The sequence below is a fragment of the Herpailurus yagouaroundi genome, unplaced genomic scaffold, assembly GCF_014898765.1.
Source record: "Herpailurus yagouaroundi ecotype Mexico unplaced genomic scaffold, PumYag 67793, whole genome shotgun sequence".
NCBI classification, from domain to species: Eukaryota; Metazoa; Chordata; class Mammalia; order Carnivora; family Felidae; genus Herpailurus; species Herpailurus yagouaroundi.
The window spans coordinates 16,979,537-16,991,943 of NW_024420586.1; the positions used below are offsets into that span (position 1 = coordinate 16,979,537).

Here is a 12,407-nt window from a genome sequence, read left to right on the forward strand (position 1 = left end):
AGAGACAGAGAGAGAATCCCAAGCAGGCTCTGTGCTGCCAGCACAGAGCTGTACGTGAGGCTCGAACTCACGAACCGTGAGATCATGACCTGAGCTGAAACCAAGAGTCAGACGCTTAGCCGACTGAGCCACCCAGGTGCCCCTCACCTGGAGAGACCTTTGAAATGTCCCAAATAAGTTTCTTCTGCTTACTTATCGAGGATGTCTTTGTGCCCAGTGTCCTTTACACTTTCTAATTGCCATCACTGACCATGCTGGCCACGCTTGCTTCGGAGGAAACTCCAATGTCTCCATAGCCCCTTGCGTTAAAAAATGATCTCCCTTGCCTGCGGCGAGCTATTTGTCCTCTGAACTTTATTTATAAACACCCCCACAGTGAAGGCATCTGTTTCTTCATGTTAATTTCACCGGCTCCTGTCTTCCTAGCCTGGAAGGACAATTCCTGCCCATGCGTTGGCTGGGCCAGAGAAGCACGTAGTGCCAGAGCCGGGCTGGGAGAGAAGGGCCCGCCGCATGCCCCACAGAACAGGCAGATGGAAATGTGCGGTGTGGGGGGACCATCTCCTGACCTGTGAAGCCCTCACACCAAGACCAGCATGATCACGCTCTCTACTCAGGCTGCAGAAATAAATGAGGTGGAGAAACAAAGAATCCAGAAAGAAAAGAAAAGCCCACTTTCTGTGTAGGGGTCGAGGTGAGGGGAGTATAAGCTGCCAAAGCTGGAATAAAAGGTCTTCCTACTTTTGCCACTGATAAGGGCTAAGTCACACATTTGGCTCTCTGTGCTTGGAAACTGGCCTGTGACATCAACCCAGAAGAAATCCTTGAGAAACGACATGGACCTTGCAACTTGTTGATCACGATCGCTTCTGTGTCCTCCTCGCTGAGCTTTTTGTGAACTCCCTCATGCCTCTTCTAGGGGTGATGTGTGGAGGAAACTAGGTGGCTTGGAGTTGCAAACAAAGAAAGGAGAGAAGAGGTGGAGTTCTGTGCTGGCTTCTGAGGTGAACTAGAAGTCACCAATGAAAATGCCGGAGCAGGGACCATGTGAGGTGGCTCCTTGATGTATCACATAACAGTGGGCATTGTCCACCGAGGGGGGGAGGGGCCATTCGTACATAGAAGAGGAATAAGACGGTGTGCTAGACTTTGCTGTCTGAGGAAGAGATTTCCCTGCTGAGGCACCAAGAGCTAGCTAGTGGCAGTCGCAGACCCCTGGTTAGGAGAGGACAGAGGGATGACAGCATGATTGATTAAAAACCCAGGTTGACCCTAAAACAATCAAGTGAGTAATAATGAAGCCCCTCAGCCTCCTTGGCAGCAAAGAAATTACACTAAATGCTTCAAACCAGCTTAAGGCCCCTATTCTTCTAGTCTGGCTATAATCTTCTACCTGATTTTCACCACACCTTGTAGTCAGATTGTAGGCCTCTGGCAACGCCGGCGTGTTTATCAGTGAGATAAACTTGCCCTAACAAGAAGTCACAGCTACATTCAGTCAAGGACATGTTGTGCAACAAAAGTGTGGGTCTTCGGTGATAGAAGAATGGAGGGCAGCATTCTGTACCCCTTATACAGGGATCCTGCCTCTACTGTCCTTTCGATATTGTCATCCTACCTCTTTGTGTAGATGGCTAAGTACATAAAGAAGAGAGGATAGGCGATGTAACCTGTAATTCTACTACCCAGACCTTCCCAGGGTTCCCAGCTTCTTTTCTACATTTCTTCTCTTTGCTTGGCTTCAGTTTCATCTGTCAAATTATGGATTGGACTGGATTTCTTTCATAGCTATTTGTCAAAGGGAGCAAAGCTGATGGAGGCCAAGCCTTTGGCTCCAAGTTGCTCCCTGTTCAATGGATCACACAGTGTGGTCAGTTGGTTGCATCCCCAACAGATGGACCCTCTTGCTCGATGCCACCTTGTCACTTGGGATGACCCTCTCTTATGAGCTGAGCACCCAGCGCAATGCTTTTCAATGACCATTCTTTTAACCAACCCTTTCAAATTCATACTTGGCATGGGGCCCAATGCCCGGTGCTTTGACACACCTTTCACTTAGTTCTATTCATTATTAGATTCTTAGGGCAGGGTCAGTCCCTGGCACATGGAAGTTTTGGTAAAAAAAAAAAAAAAAAAAAAAAAAAAAAGGATTTGGGAGGGAATGTGAGTGCTGGATTTAGACTAGGTCTGGGTCCTAGGCCTCTTTTCCAGCAGTGTGATCTTGGACCAGGGATTTACCCTCGCTAAACCTGAATGCCCTCATTTGTAAAATGGGTAATAAAATCTTCAAGAGGCTCATCACGAGGTGAAACACTATACTGAAAATTCTGGTATATACTAGGTGTTCCACATATAGAAAACGGATGGACGGATGGATGGATGGATGGGTGGTTGGATGATTAGAGTCCAAGAAACAAATGATGAACCAAGACTGAATCTCTGGGCCACAGGCCTTCATTCTCTCCCTTCACATCTGGTCTCAGGAGAGCTCCTGACGTGAGCCACTGAATTTCAGGTGTGAGTGTAGGTCGACATTCTGGCTCCCTCCCTGAGAAACATTTGCATCTTAAATCAAATTTCTAATCATCTGGTTTAAGTAATGTTTCCTATTATTTCAGAGGGTTTACAGTTTCCCCTGGAGCCCATCTGTGAACCCTGTGCCACCCATTAAGAACCCCTTATGTTTCAACAAGTATTGATTGGGAGGTCACAGAGAAGTAGATAAGAGACTTGTCGGGTAGGATGCATTTTAATTGGAAGCAAATCAGGATACGATTTTAGTAATTGAGGCATGAAGCAATAATCGCCTGAGTGCCGGCGGTGCCAGTATGAGCGGAAAGGAAAAACAGATTCCAGAGGCCTTAAGTGGTGAGAAGTGAACATTGTGAGGCCCAAGCAGATGTGAGGAGAGAGCAAGAAAGAACAGTGCAGAGAGGCTCCAAGCCTTGAATCTGCACGGGGGAGGTAATGGCACTTCCCTTGGGAGCCATAAGACAGCATAGAGGGGAGCTGGCTCTCTGGGGGACAGATGCTAAATCTGGCCTTAGCCATAGTGCATTTAGGTGGTTAAGAAGCAGCCGGTGGTGGGGGTGGGGGGCGGTGGGGGATGTCTCCCAGGCAGTTGGAGATACAAAATCCTGCAGGAAAATGGTTCTGTGATGATCGGGGGGACAAATTGGGGCCGGAGCTTTGATGTGGGGATCTTCACCTTTGATGTAAGGTTGGGGGAGTCATGAAGGTAGATAAAATGTCTGAGGGAAATAATGTAGAAACAAATGCTTTAGGACCAAGTACCGAATCTTGAAATAAGCCCATATTTTATTTTTTTTATTTCACTATCTTTTAAAATATAATTTATTGTCAAATTGGTTTCCATATAACACCCAGTGCCCATCCCAACAAGTGCCCTCCTCTGTGCCCATCACCCACTTTCCCCTCTCCCCCACCCCACCTCAACCTTTAGTTCTCAGTCCTTAAGAGTCTCTTATCGGTTGCTGGTTTGCCTCCCTCCTTCTCTGTAACTTTTTCCCCCTTCCCCTCCCTCATGGTCTTCTGTTATGTTTCTCAAGATTCACATATGAGTGAAAACATATGGTATCTGTCTTTCTCTGCCTGACTTATTCCACTTAGCATAATACCCTCCAGTTCCTTCCACGTTGCTGCAAATGGCCAGATTTCACTCTTTCTCATTGCCGAGTAGTATTCCATTGTATATATAAACCACATCTTCTTTATCCATTCATCAGTTGATGGGCATTTGGGCTGTTTCTATAATTTGGCTATTGTCGAAAATGCTGCTATAAACATTGGGGTCCATGTGCCCCTATGCATCAGCACTCCTGTATCCAAAAATAAGCCCATACTTAGAGGCTTAGACCAAAAGGAGTCAAGAGAGGGACAGAGAAGGAGAGAGAGAGGGAGAGAGACAGAGAAGAGGTACACTGCCAGATAGGGGAACATCTCAGCAGAGGGTAGACCTCCCAACCAGGAAAAGGATGAGGACGTAGGCACATCTCAAAAGACGTAGACAGATGGAGCCTGAGAGGAAGTTCCTTCTCCCTGCTGATGCTCAGACAACATTTGGGGAACACCTGAGCTGAGCTCAAGCCTAGGAGAAGGAGAGGAGGCAACACAGGGGATTGTGAGTTACTTTGCATTTCAATCTGGATGACTGAGAAAACCACCGAAGTGTCTGACAGCCCATTAGTGATCATACTATGTTTTCTGCATCAGACAGATGGGAGCCCCAGATAGAATTTAAGTCCACTTTACGGGAAACTTGAAAAGTTACAATTTTGTATACTTGAGTTAGTGACTATAAAATTCATACCATCCAAACTGTAATAGCTTGAATGCACAAGGGCATTTACTGTCTTCTGTCTCGACAGGTGTATGGATAAGCCCTCTGTTATCTCATTCGATTCTACTCCTGAAGACACGTAAGTCACATATCATAGTTCCCATTTTACAGATGAAGGAACGAGGCTCAGAGAGATAAAAAGAAGATTTCCCAAGTCACAGTCCCAAGTGGCCATGCAAGAACCCTAATCTGGGATTTTGGACTCCCGATTCAGTACTTCTTCCACACCAGACCTTCCTCCAAAGATAGGCTTACTATCCCTTTAGGAGTCCGTTTTGGTTTATATCTTCCACATTATGTAACCCAAGTTACAGACTCCAATGGATCCTTTGGGTTAATGTGCTATCAATTTCACTTATTAATTATAATGACATAGGCATGTGTTCTCTGTGTGTGTGTGTGTGTGTGTGTGTGTGTGTACGCACCTGTGTATACACTTTGGGGAAGGGACAATTCAAAGATAATTTTGAGCCATGAGCCTTCCAACATCCTCAAAATACAAGATCACGTGGCAGCCAAAGCCTGGACTCGCTGTAGCAGTAGAGCCCAGTTTCCTCCCTCCTGCTTGCCTCAGTTCCTTACCTGTACAATGAGGAAGCATGATAATATCTGTTTTGTAGGGAGGCTGAGAAGATGAAATGAGGTCATTTGTGTAAAGTGCCTGGCCCTCTAATCTTCCTGTTGTATGTGCACAGCACACCATGGCCAGTCACCAACCCAAGCAATACCCTGTGGAGGGCTGCCCAGGATAATGGCAGGGATGCTTGAGCGGCTCAGGTACCATCAGCTGGGGCCTGGGGCCTGGCTGTCCTCTCAGCCCCTTCTCTTTTTTTAATGTGTATTCACTTTTTGAAAGAGAGGGAGAGAGTGCACACGAGCATGAGCAGGGGAGGGGCACAGCGAGAGGGAGACACAGACTCTGAAGCAGGCTCCAGGCTCTGAGCTGTCAGCACAGAGCCCGAGAGCGCAGGGCTCGAACCCATGAACTGTGAGATCATGAACTGGGCCGAGATCAAGAGTCACTTAAAGGACTGAGCCGCCCAGGCGCCCCTCCCTCCTCTCCACCCCTTCTGCAGCCTGGAGGAAAAAGCTAGGAGGGCCAGATGGGGAGAGGTTGAGACAAAAGCCGGGCCTGTGATGTTGTCCACCTGAAACTAAAGTAACATTGTGTGTCAGATGCTTTTTAAAAACCCCAAGGCCTGGGAAAGTAATGTGACTGGCTCTAATGGAGAGGCTTGCCTCACAAGAGGATTGTTTTAGAAAAGTCTGTTAATCTCTCCTAAGAGAGACAGTAAGCAGGGAGGGTTGGGAGCTCCACCCTTTTGGACCAGCCCTTTTCAAATTGTCTCAAGATCTCGGCTCACGTGGTCAATGTACAAGGCCAGAGAGCAGCAGGGAGACTCAGGAAGAGATAAGAAGGAGCTTGGGATGCCGACCCCCAGGCCAAGGGGCAAGGAGAGATAGGCCAGACCCCTGAGGGCCCTCTAGGAACTGCAGGCATTTGTAGAAGGAGCTGGAAGGGGTAGAGCTGTGGGAGGGGGGACGTGGGAGTGGAGGGGTATGGGAAGCAGAAAGAAATGGTAACATTTCCATCAGCTTTAGGTAAAATATAACAGATTTTCCTATGTGATCCTGAATCTGGATCTGGGAGGTAGTTTCCAAAAGATGACCTTGGAAAATAGTTTGAGGAAAGCAAAGGGTGACCTTCCAAGAAGATATACAGAGAAAGAGGTCAGTTCCTGAACTCCAGTCAAGACCACGGCCTCACCACATCCTGGTCCATGGCAGGGGCCCAATAAAAATTGTTGAAGGAGCCAGTGAATTATATCCACACCTCACACTGGCCACTGGCAGGTGAAACCTTGGTTTGGGTCATAGGCAGGGTGAAAGGCTGAACCAACCCTGCCAATTCTGCTTGAGCTGAATGCAACCATGTCCCAAGAAAGAAGTGACTTAGAAAAATGTAAATGCTCACCATGCACTTTCTATTGCTCTTCGGGTGGATTACATCTCCCAGCCGTGGTGATCTTGCTAGAGGTGGGAAACACAGGAGTTTGGGTGGAGTGGGGCCGAGACCATGATAAGCACCCTTCTCCTATCCAAACCTCCTTTGCAGAGTGACTGAGGTTTCTGATCAAGAATGTTGTCAGTTTACATCTGTGATTCTTCTGGAGGTGTCTGCATTTTAGGCATCTTTTGCCATGACAAGAAAGTGTGTCCCTTTCTAAAAGGACTTCTGACATCAGGAGGCAGGTTGGGAAGGTTTTTGTGAGGAGCATGAGAGCCTTCTGGAATCTTGGAGGATGGGCTGTTGCCACTGACTCATCCTCTCCATTGCAGCTGGTCCTGGTTAGGACCCCTGACATTCCCTAGGCCCTAGCAGCTCCGAGTACAGCACATGGATCTTTCTGTCACCGGCTTTGGTTGGAGAAGAGAGTTCATCTGCCTTTGAACTGGTTAGCTGGGTGAGAATAACCAACTAGAATGTAATTGAGAAGGTGCCGATTCCCCCAGACCAGTCGCAGGGTACCTGGGTGCCATTAGGAGACCACAGTGACTGTCTTGCGGTTCACTCAGTGCTGTTCACTCTTCCAAAACCAGCCAGCTGTGTGCCTTCTAGTTTCTCCTTGACCTCTGGCTTGCCCTGCTCCTCGTGAAGATCTCCTGTCTCTCATTTATTTAATGGTGTCTACAGTCCGTATCAGCAATTTTCAAACCTGGTTGTGTACCAGAACTACCCAAGAAACTTAGTGCAGGTAATAATAGTTCATGCTTATTACCTGCTGGGCATTGTTATAAGGAGTTTCTAACACTGTCCAGAGTCTGCTTTTCAGAATCCCAACACTGACCTCCCAAATCAGGAGCTCCTTGGGGTAAAGCCAGATGTTCATATTTTTTTTAAAGGTCTACAAGAAACTCTCACATGAACCAAAGAACAAGGTTAATGGTAAACCATGAGAACTAATTCTACACTTGGCCAGGGGAGAATATGTAGAATTTTCCAGAATACTGGCACGTGCCCGATATGTGTCAGTTTTTTAGGACAGACAAGACCCCACCCTCACCTCCTTCTGTGGGACAGAGAATATACCTTTGTTCATCTATCCATTAACTAATTCAAAAAAATGCTACTGGAAGCCTACTGTATGCCAAGTGCTACTCTAGATGCTAGGAAACATGGAGCATATATTTTAGATGAAGGAGGCAGACAATAAATAAGGACAGAAGTGAATATATAACATGCCAGGTAGTGATAAGTGCTATCAAGAAAAAAATAATGCAGGGTCCAATGATAGATGGTGGGATGGGATGGAGTGAGGATGTGTGGATGACTTTAGATAAGGGGTTTGGGAAGATCTCTTTGGTAAACAGACACATGAATGAAATCAGGAAGGAAGAAATGCAGATATAGGGGAAGAGCATTTCTAGGAAGGGAAAATGGCAAGTGCAAAGGTCCTGAGGTGGGAGCAGCTTGGCAGATTTTAAGACCTCCAAGGAGGGGCGGCTCAGTGGCTCAGTTGGTTGAGTGTCCAACTCTTGATTTCAGCTCAGGTCATGATCTCATGGTTCGTGGGATTGAGTCCTATGTCGGACCCTGTGCTGACAGTGTGGAGCCTGCTTGGGATTCTCTCTCTCCCTGCCCCTCCCCTGCTCATGCTTTCTTTGTAAATAAATAAATAAATAAACATTAAAAAAATGAATAAAGACCTCCAAGGAAGCCAGAGTAGCTGGAGCCCAATAGTAAGAAAGAAATTGGTAGGAAATGAGGTCCTAGAAGAAGCCAAGGCAGGTCGTGCAGGGCTTTGCATGTCTAGGTACAGATTTCTATTTTAGCGTTTGTGACATGAGACAACTCGAGATTCTGAGTAGAAAGGCAACACTATCTGACTTGCCTTTTAAAAGGACCAGTTTAGGAGGTGCCTGGGTGGCTCAGTTAAGCATCTGACCTCGGCGCAGGTCATGATCTCCAGGTTCATGAGTTTGAGCCCCACGTCGGGCTCTCTGCTGTCAGGGCAGGGCCCGCTAGGGATCCTCTCTATCCCTGTCTCTCTGCCCCTCCCCCACTTGTGCCCTTGTTCTCTCTCTCAAAAATAAATAAACATAAAAAAAGACCAATTTAAAAGAGAACAGACTGGTAGGATATTTCAATAGTTTAGGTGAGAGATAATGAGAGCTTGGACCAGGGTGGTAGCAGTGAGGGCAGAGAGAAATGGTTGATTCTGGATATTTTTTGATCTCCTAGTGGATATTTTAAAGCTGTGGGAGTGGATGAGCTCAGTTAGGAATGTGTGGCTAGCTAGAGTAGGCGAGAGACTCAGAGTGCTCTGGAACATCCCACACTTTTGGATAGGGAGAAGTGAGGGGATTCTGGAAGAGACAGAGAAGGAGTGGCCAAGGAGATGAGAGCAATGTCAGACGCTGCTGACAGGCGGAGCCAGAGAGGTGGAGCGTGGGCCACTGGGTTTGACAACATGGAAGTCTCCGATGACCTGGAGGAGGAGGGTTTTGGGGGGAGTAGGTGAGGCCTGATTGGAAAGGGATCTGGAAAGACTAGGAGCAGAGAAAGCAGAGACAGCAAGCTTAGACTCGTTTCATGTGCCTTTAACTACAGAATGGACCAGGGAAACAGATAGGCAGCTGGCGGTGGCTGTGGGGTCAAGAGAGACTGTTAAAGGTGGGCCACGGTTCCCGAATGTCTGTCTCCGTGCAGGCGGTACTTACTACCCGGCTGGGAGGGGGGATTGACGGTTGCAGGGGAGCGTCTTTGAAACTGTGAGAGCTGACGGGATTCCAGGACACAGGGGAGGACGCGGCCTTACAGCATTGTGGGAAGGTCCCACACAAGGGAATGCAGTGTGGAGGGTAGGGAGGTGGGGGAGGCGGGGGGCAGTTGGTGGTGGGCTCACGTGGGATTTCACTTCTGATGACTTCAATTTTCTCAGTAAATAAGATGGAAGGCCGTGAGCTGAGAGTAAGGAGGGAGCCTTCTACTTCATTCTTCTATACTGAACAGCCGAGAATTTTAATTTAAAAGCTGTCCTTGCAGGTTTTTCTTCCAGAAACATCAGTTTTTCTTTTATAACATATTTATGTGACTTTTTAAGCACAAGCTTTGGGGGGACTCGGCAATTTCAGGCATGCATGGTCTTTGGGGATGTTCTCTTCAGAATCAAAACACCAGGCACTGGTCCCCACTGACTACAGCCAGTTTTTCAGCTGAAAACCCACCCCCTATCCCCCAGGGAGACATCAAATAGGGTCTTGTTAACATTAGAACGTTAATTCAAAGAAGTAATTCTTGTTTCGCGTCTGGCCTATGAATCCCCATGTTTCTATCCCATTCTCCTACGTACCTCAAAAATTCTCCTTCACTTGACTCCTCAGTGGATATCCCTGCCTTGTTTTCCCTAACCCAGTGGTTCTCAAACTTGAACGTGCGCCCGAACCCCCCCCTCCACCCCCGCCCCCGCCCGAGGGCCGGTGAAAACACCAAGTGCTGGGCCTCAATGCAGAGTTTCTGCCTCAGCAGGGCTCAGGGTGGGGCCCATGAATCTGCATTTCTGCCGAGTCCTCAGGAACGCTGTGGCTGCTACAGTCTGCGGACCACACTTTGAGAACCACTGCCCTAATCGATTTACTCTTTTCCAATAGCATAGCCTCTCTGTGGACCCGCAGGGGCGGTGGGGCAGATGATATAAAGGAGGATGGTTCACAAGCTTGCTCCCCACTTCTCTCTTTCCCGTGCAAGCGCCTGAACCAGCCCTGACAGAGGAGACCCTGGGATGGGTGGACCTTTGGTCTCCCCTGCAAGCATCTCAGGTAATGCTCGTGTCTGTCCTTGCCCGAAAGCAGTCACGACTGCAACATCCCTAGGGTGCTTTCATCTTTCAAGTCCTGATCCCTAAGTGCCCCTTCCCACCCTCGGCTCACACACATCGCCTTCCCCTGCTCAGATCCCTGATCTCTGACTTTCCCCCCGTCTGCTGCCACTTGCTCCCAGCGAGCTCTGGGTATAGGATGGATGGGCCTTCATAATAACCCTGGCAGGCAGCGGTGGGGCCAGGGCCTCCCCTTTGAGGCTGGTGTGTCTTTGATTCCTTGACAGATTAGCAGCGCACAGAAGCGGAGCCCGTGTGAGAGGCTGCTGCGAAAGGGCCAGCTCTCGGCACGACACACGCCTCTAGTCCACCGTGACTGGCAGGTACGGGGAAAAGCTATTTACAGCGCCCGGCAAGCTAGATGCTTGTTCTGAAGAGCCTGCGTGGCCTAAAAATACCACAAAGGGTGGGAGGGAGAGAAAGGAAACTTCAGCATGGAATATTTTCAAAAAATTAAAAATAGAAAGGCCTTTGGTAAACGAGAGTCGCCAGTTGCTGTCGCGCTCACCTCCTACGGGGCTTTTAGGATTCCCAGCAGACAGCCAGTGGCCGGCATGACAGGAACAGTGACATGATTTCGGGGAACGGAGTCAGGCCACCGATAGATGCATGGCGGAAGCCAGGGCAGAAAAAGGCAAGTGCCACGTGCTGAGCCACACTGATTGGGATTGACAATGAGGCGGTCCGGGAATTAATGAGACCCAATAGATGTGGGGTTCACCTCCAATTTGATGAACCACTTTGTCAGGCTTGCTTAACCTCGGTCTCAAATCAGTGAGATTGTCGAGTGTGCCACGGAGTCTGTCTGATTTTACTTCTCTTCTCGTTAGGATGCTAGGATGCGCCTTAGCTCTCTTAGCGGCCTCTCCCCCCCTCCTCCCTCCCGTCCCTACAGCCTCTTCACTCATTCTAAGCTCTGGCAGATAAATGATTCAGTTTGGTTTAGTTTCATTCTTATTGTCTTTCTTAGAAAAGGTCTGGATTGGCGAGGTAAACAAATGTTCCCACCGTGAATGAGTTGCCCTGATCGAGGACCTCATAAGCAGGTAGATCTGGCCCAGCACTAGCAAGATCCTGGGGCGAGGGAAGCTGTGGCATGTTAGAATCCAGAAGGTTTACCTTGTCCCTCTGTCTAGTTCCCGGAGAAAAAGTGGCACCTGAGAAAACACTGGAATTATGCAGAGGAGGAAACTGGATTTCTGCTAAGGAACGCAGCAATTCAACCCATCAGGGTGGGCCCAGTTGGGAGATGTTGGAAATGGGGCGTGCGTTCTTAAAAAGACATGGCCCTGGGGAGACCCAGGGCAGAAATGTAGACTGCAGGCACTGGAGGCAATCTGATTTATTTTCCAGTTTCCCTATAACAGATGAAGCAGAGGGAACCCTAGGTCAATGTTTGATGACTTCCAATAAATGGGTGATGGGCTGGGTTGGCATTGGTACCAAACTATAGGCTTACTACCAAGGCTGTTGCATTTGGCTGGAGTTGTTCCAGTGAGAGGCACAGTGAATGTCTTAAGGTACTCCGAGGACTGGCCGGTTATTACCCCAGCAGTGTCTGGGCCATATATTCCCAGCTGTCAAGTTAGCAACTGCATGCGGGGAGTCAGGGCCCATTGCACCCAGAAATACAGTTGGCGGGCACTGAGCATGGCCTTAAGCTTCCCTCACAGTTCAGCCCCACCCTGCTCAACTCTTGAGCTCTGTTATCAGGCCTGTGCATACTAGAAAAACCCTCCTCCCAGAGATGAATTAGGTCGATAAGTATTAAAGCTTGCTAGATTTCCATGGAACTCTCTGAGAATTTCAGAAGGCCCCATATCATGGATATTCTTAAGATGTCAAATGTTGTATCGTATAAGATGCGTCAAAAACCACTAGGGGTAATGGGAGGTACTTTGATATAATCTGGGCAAAAAATTGCCTCTTATGGAGTTGACTTGGAGACAAAAGTCTTGGAGGAAATTCCGGTGTCCTTTGAACAGCTTTGTTGGCATGGATTCAGAAAAATGGTATCTTGGCTATAGGTTTTTTAAATGTATCCATAAGACCAGGGGAGCATCTAATATGATATATTCAACATCTAAGATTCAGAGATAGGTGTTTACTGACTTTCTCAAGGATCATCACTAGTTTAAGGCCTCACAGTATTAAAATCAGCACCATGG

General features: G+C 48.1%; 1 long non-coding RNA gene across 2 annotated transcripts in view; it reads left to right on the top strand.

The window, feature by feature from the left end:
- LOC121025987 (uncharacterized) overlaps positions 1 to 12,407 on the top strand; it is a 137,305-nt gene that overhangs the window by 87,991 nt on the left and 36,907 nt on the right. For both annotated transcript variants that reach the window (XR_005788222.1, XR_005788223.1), the window contains exon 4: positions 4,389 to 4,439. This is a non-coding gene — a long non-coding RNA (uncharacterized LOC121025987). The remainder of the gene's footprint in view (positions 1 to 4,388; positions 4,440 to 12,407) is intronic.